This window comes from Helianthus annuus, chromosome 7 (genome assembly GCF_002127325.2).
Source record: "Helianthus annuus cultivar XRQ/B chromosome 7, HanXRQr2.0-SUNRISE, whole genome shotgun sequence".
Classification (NCBI taxonomy): Eukaryota; Viridiplantae; Streptophyta; class Magnoliopsida; order Asterales; family Asteraceae; genus Helianthus; species Helianthus annuus.
In genome coordinates this window covers 111,747,659-111,755,738 of record NC_035439.2, presented here as the reverse complement: position 1 = coordinate 111,755,738, position 8,080 = coordinate 111,747,659, and the positions used below count along the sequence as shown (strand labels likewise).

Below are 8,080 nucleotides of genomic sequence, written 5' to 3'. Positions count from 1 at the left end.
CAAGCCACCAAAGTTGTACATTGAGTTTAGTTGCATTTCTTTTTGGGCTTGTTGTTCTTCCTCTTTTAAAGATAACCCTTGTAGTAATCTGTTGTATCCACCCAACCAATTCATTATTTCCGATGGTAGCATTCCATTATTGTTGTATTGTGAGCTTAATGAGCCTAGAAATGTTGACTTGTTAGGGTTTTCTAGGTGGGGTTCGGTGGCATTGTGGTCTAACCAAAGTGATAATCTTGGTTTTGCTCCATTGATGTCAAGATTGTTGTCTAAGACTCCACCAAATAAACCTTGAAACTGTCTGTCACCATTGCCGCAACCACCACCACCACCGCCGTTCATCATCATTAAGTCATTCCGGAATCCCAAACTCCCCATGTTTGGAACCATTGGAAGGGATGTCACCATTGCCGCAACCACCACCACCACCGGCCGGACCCGAGAACGAGGGGGGTGAGGGCGTGCTTTGTCGGCTATCTTCGTCGCTGGCAGCCGGCCGACTTGCCGGCTCCTCCGTGGTTCTCCGGTCATGAAAAGCGAGGAAGAGAGAGGGTGGTGTGGGTGTTCGGTTCTGTGTTATGAGAGTGGGGAGGGGGTGCGGCTGGTGTCTGGATTAGGGTTTGAAAGTGTGAGAGCAGTGGACTTGGAAGAGAGGGAAACTCTTGTAAGCGGCTGAAGAAAGTGAGGATTATTAGGGTTTGATCACTTTATAAATAGATAGGGTTTTCTCTTAATGGACTTGACCTAAGGCCCACAAGCCCAATCTCTATATTTTAAATGGCCTGTTACTTTTACAAGATCCATTTACGAAGTTCAACGATCTCATTTGATAAGAAAAACACCTTTATATGTTGGATTGCACTATATACTAAACATAAATGGATATATGTGCCACTTAAGACTGACCTTGTGATGGATTTACGACTAAACATTTAGGTCACGTTGGTCGAGACAACAATTTTTGCAACAAATATCAATTTGCATCTTTTATTAGCGATAAGAAAACGTCTCAAACTCTAAATATGCAAGCGATTGGAAATGGTTGCAACGAAGTTTGCAACCAAGAAAATTTCCCATGGACTTTACAATTGAAAATCTTTGCGACGGTATTGTTATCGCTAACTCGCCATTTAAAAAAAAAATTGACGAAACATTTTTGTCACAAATCTGTTGATAAATCTACAACCTTAGGATCTATAAGTAATTTGTGTCGTTTTTTTATATAGATTTTAAAGGTCCATGACTTAACAATTAGTTAAATTTATTACGTTGAGATAATTTCAAATTGGTGCCCTACTCAATATTTTCATGATCTTTATGATAAGAAACCAAATTCTTAGCAGCTTTTTTTTTTAACATGTACTCGTTCACAATGATGCCCACCGTCCTCACTTCTCAGTTCTCAATACATATGTACTACTATGTTTCTATTCCAAAGTGGCATTTACATATATCAAGTGAATAAATTCGAAACTAGAAATAAAAGTGTTAGAACTTTTTTTAAAAGAAAACGTAAATTGTCATTTTTGTCCCTGAGGTTTGATAATTTTTGGGACTTTCATTCAAAGATTTGTTTTTCCGCATCTGAGTCCTTGTGGTTTCAAAATCTTGTTATTTTCGTCCTTGAGGTTTGATAACTTATTGCGACTTTCGTCTCTTCAAGTTTGGCCCTCAGGAACCAAAATGACAAGAATTTGGAATCACGAAGACCCGAAGGTCGTAAAAATAACCAAACATCAGGGATGAAAATAACAATTTACTCTTAAAAAGAAATACAAATTAACAAAAAGAAATACAAATTAACATGTGGTAAATGCTAATGCAAATGGACATGAAAATGAAAATGGGCTTAAAAGAGTTGAACCCACATTATGGATATTGTGGGCTTATGTAGACATATAAATAGATAACTCATTTTGGTAATTAATTTATATTGTGAGCTTAAGTAGACATATAAATAGATAAACTCATTTTGGTTATTAATGTCTTTATAATTATAGTTTTTGATATTGTTTTTTATCCGATTAATGCTTAATTATTCCCATTCACTTTACTTTTGTAACCTTGATTTTGATTATCATCTGATATTGATATGAATTTGTGATGCACACATGGCATGCAATAATATTATGAAATCATAAGAATTTGAATGAAATAAAGAAGACAAAACAATAATTTATCTGATTAGGATGATTCGTTGTTTCCTTTTACGTGGTCAAATGATCAAATAATACGTGTATATCCTTAATCAGTGGCGGATCTAGGATTCACGCCAAGCCGTAACGTTTTATAAATAAGCCGTAACGAAATCGAAAAAACATCAAATTTTTCCAAAATTTACACTAAAAACGTCAAATTTTTCCGAGCCAAGCCGTAGCGGAGGTTACCCCGGTTAAGGCTAGGTCCGCCCCTGTCCTTAATACTTGGTGTTTTGACTAAATAGCCAATTTTGACAATATTTTTACTAGTTTTCTCTAGCATTTACCTTAATTTTAAATTATAAATTACAAATTATTATTCTGTTTAAAATGTTATATATAGAGAGTATTCATGTCGTACGTGGAGGTTGTAAGTTGCAAATTTATTTGTATATAATCATCATCCTCATGTTTAGATTATTCTAAGCAGATGTCATCTAAAACCGTGGTTATTTATTTATATAACTTTTTCAGGATATAAACATTTAGGAATTTGATGACACATATTTTTATATTTAAATTTTAAAGGGGAATTGGCCTATAATAATACCAACTAGTTTAATCCTCGTCCGGTGGACGGGTTACGTTTATGTATTATATAGTAACAATATGAATGAACCTATGAACACAAATAAATAATATAGAGTCAGATTACACAAAACTATATGAACAACGTGACAAACAAAGCTAATATATATTAAGTGTACACAAAATAAAACAACAATACAATCAAAAGTACCATTCTTTAATCTATCTTCTTAAAACTTGTATTATCCTTTAGTCTACCTTCTTGAAACTTTGAGGTTCACTGCATGCCAACCATAAGATCATACCAATAAGGTAGAAGAAATTGATGGTACATGTGAATGTGTTTGGAATGATATTCATATTTGGCATTTTCACCTTGTAAAGCAAGCAAATTGTTGACTTTGTTCTTAACTTGAGCATTTGGTTTTGCATACTAGACATAATCTCTTTATCAATGGCCACTTCTTGATGCAATCCACATGATAATCATGTCAACGTTTCCCCATCCTTCCAATCTTATCCCCATTCTTGTACTCTATCTGATCAACCAAAAGAAGCCAAAACTGAATATATTTTATACATTTTAAATATATATAACCCAAACCCAACTAACTTTCTTTGCATTCTAAACAAAAAAGTTTGTTTAATAATATCAAAGTATATTTCATTTAAATTATTAGTAAAAATTGATCGGTCATACTAAAAGAAACGACACAACAATATCCATGACAACACACTAAGATCCCTGAGTTGTGTAAACAGGGGAAACTGGGTGTGTGTGCACCTGGTTGTTACCTGTCACAAACAAAAACCTACATTAATTTAAAACGTCAATGATAGGTAACACCATTAGGTAGCAACTGCACGGTTAAAATTTAAATGAAACAGGTTCAAATAGATTCTCACTTACATAATGTATCCAATCCTTTGATCGGGCAAAAGCATTGGCACCATAGCCATAGCCATGCTTGTTGTCCCAGGTCCCCTTCCATAGATAAGAAAGACTATGGAACAGTAGAATTTAAAGTAGATAAATCAACAAAGGAAATATTATACAGATAATCGCATATGTTAAAAAAGTCCAAAATCATCAATTTTATAACAAAAAATATATAGAAGAATAAGTTTGCATACGCGATGTAACTTAATATAAAAGAGTAAAAAAAAGAGAATAAGAGTTAGAAAAATATGTCAGTACATTTGGTGGCTTCAAATATGTCTATAATAGACCGAATTACGATTCTACTTTCTAATCACATATACATAAAATAAAACTAACTGGGAATGCTTATATCTAGCCTAACTATAATTAAAACTTTTAAGTGTCAAGATATCATGATCACACTTGCCAAGATTGTAAGTTTAAGCAATTTTAAAAATAAATAATGGACTCAATAAAGTAAAGCAGCATATCCTAAACCATGTCTTTGGTTCTGTGAAGTAGGAATGTTCCGGAAAGGATTGTCACAAAGCCACATAGTTCTGTTATAACTTATAACCTCAGTAGGATTTTTCCCATTCCAAACCTGGTCACAACATTAAAACTTAAATTCCTCATTGAGATACTTTTGTATAGGCAAGCTTGACAATCCCTTCAATTTGACTTTCTCCATAAGTCAATGCAAAAGTTTGACCACCTATTTGAGTAGGAAGTAGCTTTAACCATTATGTAACCTATTTCTAACGATTTTTTTAATCAAATTGACTACAGAACTGGATTACTTCAAATTAACAGCTAACCTTGAACATGATCAAGCTTTCCAACAGGGTAACTTGTAAGAGATGTGAACATAACATAACATGATATAAGGGGAGACAACTGCCGTATTGAAAGTGTCAAGTGCCTGCAGTTAGTATAATAAGCACATATTATTTATCATGTGGGATACTTAATAACAAATTCTATGAAATATTCATTACCTTATTTAAGTAATTCATTTGGATGATAATACGAAGCAAAACAATGATGGTTTAGGCCTATGTTTGAGGATATACAAGTGATTTATACATGATAAGTATGCTTCAACGCAATGGGTATTTCACCTCATCACCAAAGACAAGAAAACTTGAACTTAACATGATGATTAGGAATGAAACATGATATAGAGGTCGAGTGGGTTATTTTTTTTTGAAAATATTAGCTAAAGAGGGAACGGGTCAAAAGGGTGGAAAGTAGCAATTGACCCATCGTACATATCTTTAATACAAAATCCTAAATTACTATATTCAAAGGATAAGATTACTATTATAAGGATATTGTTTTTTAATCATATTCGATGCACCAAATACAATTTACAAATAACCAATTTTAAAAATGAGAAACCCAGCCTTTTCAACCCTTATAAAAAGTGACCCGAGCACGCCCATTGTGCCACCTTTAACATGAGAGATGAATTGTCGCAACCCCCTACCCGGGAGCGGGCGGCTGCGAGCCTCAGAGCGGGTGGTATCGGTGTTTATTAATTTTGGCAGCGGAATACATCAGGACCGTAGTTAGGAAATATTTTTATCAGAGTAAACCACAAATTTTTTATAATAATAAAGCTTTGGGATAAATCCCAAGTTCATTTGACAACACATTTATAGGGATAAACCCTAATTATTGTAAACAAAAACTTCTTGTACATTTAGGTAACTTTTATAGCCACTTTTCTAAGCCTTCAGTGCTCTCCAGCTGGCTTCTATTTGGCTTTCACATTATGTTACCTGAAACACGTTTTAAAAACATTTTGTCAGCAAGAAATACTGGTGAGTGCATCCCAGTTTAAGCAAAACAGTTTTATCACTTTTACAGAATTGAGGGCATCCAGCAATATTTGTTTATATCTAATCAATTACTCATTCAGTACTGTCAAACCCTGACTTGTGGGTCATATTATCCATTGGCTAACTCTTTGTCCAATGATAACGTTTTTCCACATTTTGTATACAAAACCCCAACATACCGGCAGTAATTGTAGAATCACAATTACTCAATTACTGTTTAAGTGTAAATTAAAACATTTGAGGTTTTGGTAAAACATTTTGACTCACAAAAAGGATTTACAAAAAGAGAATGTACTCACTAATAGTGAGAAAAAGCAAGATGTACTCACATTGCAAATTTAGATAATACTAAGGCTTCATGAGAATCTCCTGGTTATTATCTATTTAATCAAATAATGCACACGTGTTAGTAAAATAACCCAATTCAAATTAACCGTACAACTCGAGATAGAATTCCAATGACTGAGTCGGGCAGAGCCGACATGCATTACGGAATCCTAAATCAATCGGGTGTACATACGAGACAGAATTCCAATGATTGAGTCGGGCATAGCCGACATGCATTACGGAAATTCTAAATCGATCGTGTAGGGTAACAGCAGGGTTATAATACTTACAACGAGGTGAAGCTTCGCTTAATAGTGGGTATTGTGCCCGAGCAGAAATTCTACTTATAAGAAATTTGAGAGAGAATTTGGGAAATGAACGAATTCAAATGAACTCTCGACCTCAATTTATAGGCTGCTCCGGCACCTTGTCGCGCCCCGCGAAGCCCCAGGCTAAGCCTGTCGCGGCCCGCGAGGGTTAGAAAAGGCGGCCACAGGCCTGCCGAGTCATCACGTAGGCTTGCTGAGTCAGGTGCCACATGGCACCATGACTTGTCCGGCACACAAGAGCAGTCGCGACCCGCGACAGACCAGGGTGGTCTCCGTCGCGCCCCGCGAGCAACTGCTGGATCTTGTTTTTGTTGTTTTTTCTAAGTATAGGGTTATTCCGGGTCCATTTCTCGCGTACGGGGTATATTTAGGGACATTTAGGGTGTCTAAAATATTTTTAAGGAGGGTTGTTATATCCTCCCCACCTTGTTTTGGATCTTGTCCTCGAGATCTACTGGAATAGGTGTGGGTATTTCCTTTGCATCTCTGACTCGAGTTCCCAAGTGTATTCTGGTCTTCTCTTGGAATCTCATTTCACTTTGACCAGAACTAGTCTCTTGTGTTTGAGGTTCTTGATCTTTCTATCCTCAATCTGAATGGGTTTCTCGACAAACTGAAGTTTCTCATTTACCTCTATATCCTTAAGAGGTATTACTAATGATTCGTTTGCTAAGCACTTTTTGAGATTACATACATGAAACACATCATGTATTCCTGCCATTTCCTCTGGCAGTTGTAGCTGATAGGCTACAGGTCCTATTCTTCTAATAATCTCAAAAGGTCCAACATACCTGGGGCTTAGCTTTCCTCTCTTAACGAATCTGACTACTCCTTTCCATGGAGAAACTTTTAATAGTACCTTATCTCCTACTTGAAACTCTAAAGGTTTCCGTCTGTTATCTGCATAACTCTTTTGATGATCTCGTGCTGCTTTTAGTCCTTCCTTGACTTGAATGATTTTATCTATTGTTTCCTGTACTATCTCTGGTCCAGATAATTGCTTTTCTCCTATCTCTGCCTTACAGACTGCAGTTCTGCACTTTTGTCCATAAAGTGCTTCAAATAGTGCAACATTAATGCTAGTATGATAGCTGTTATTGTAGGAAAATTCTATTAATGCTAAATGATCGTCCCAATTTCCTCCGAAATCAATTACACAAGCTCTAAGCATATCTTCCATTGTTTGTATTGTCCTTTCGCTTTGTCCGTCCGTTTGTGGATGATAAACTGTGCTTAGATTTAACTTGGTTCCCATTGCTTTTTGGAAACTTGTCCAAAATGAGAAGTAAAACGGCTATCTCTATCGGTTACGATAGATAAAGGAATTCCATGTAATGAAACTATTTCATTTACATAGAGCTTGGCTAACTGTTCCATACTGCAAGTTTCCTTCATCGGTAAGAAATGAGCAGATTTGGTCAATCTGTCTACAATCACCCAGATTGTATCATTTCCTTTTCTTGTTTTGGGTAATTTGGTAACAAAGTCCATTGTTATCAATTCCCATTTCCATATTGGCATTTCTAACTGTTGCAATAACCCTGAGGGTTTCTGATGCTCAGCTTTAACTTGAGAACAAGTTAGACATTTAGCAACATAACTGGCTATATCCTTTTTCATTCCTATCCACCAGAAATTCTTTCTTAGATCTTGATACATCTTATCACTTCCGGGATGTATCGTATACTTAGACTTATGAGCTTCTTCTAGAATTCGGTGGCGTAGGTTTTCTTATTTAGGTATCCACATCCTTTTCTTATGGAACTTCCAAATTCCATCTGTTACTTGTTCTAATTCCTTAATCATTCCTTTTAATTTTTCAGCATCATGCATGATTGCTGATTTCTGTATTTCTCTAATTTGCTCATTTAAATCTACTTGTAGATTTAATACAAGAGAACGTACTATTTTTGTTTTTTCATGATACTTTCT

General features: G+C 35.5%; 1 long non-coding RNA gene across 3 annotated transcripts; it reads right to left on the bottom strand.

The window, feature by feature from the left end:
* Positions 1 to 2,834: 2,834 nt before the first annotated feature.
* On the bottom strand, positions 2,835 to 4,970 carry LOC110942225. 3 transcript variants are annotated; one of them, XR_004862373.1, is made up of 5 exons: positions 4,647 to 4,970; positions 4,467 to 4,570; positions 3,637 to 3,730; positions 3,427 to 3,521; positions 2,835 to 3,265 (listed from the first exon to the last, which is right to left on the bottom strand). It is a non-coding gene; the product is annotated as an uncharacterized LOC110942225 (long non-coding RNA). The 3 variants fall into 3 exon arrangements; XR_002594670.2 differs by having other exon boundaries at positions 3,511 to 3,521; XR_004862374.1 differs by lacking the exon at positions 3,427 to 3,521.
* Positions 4,971 to 8,080: the final 3,110 nt, after the last annotated feature.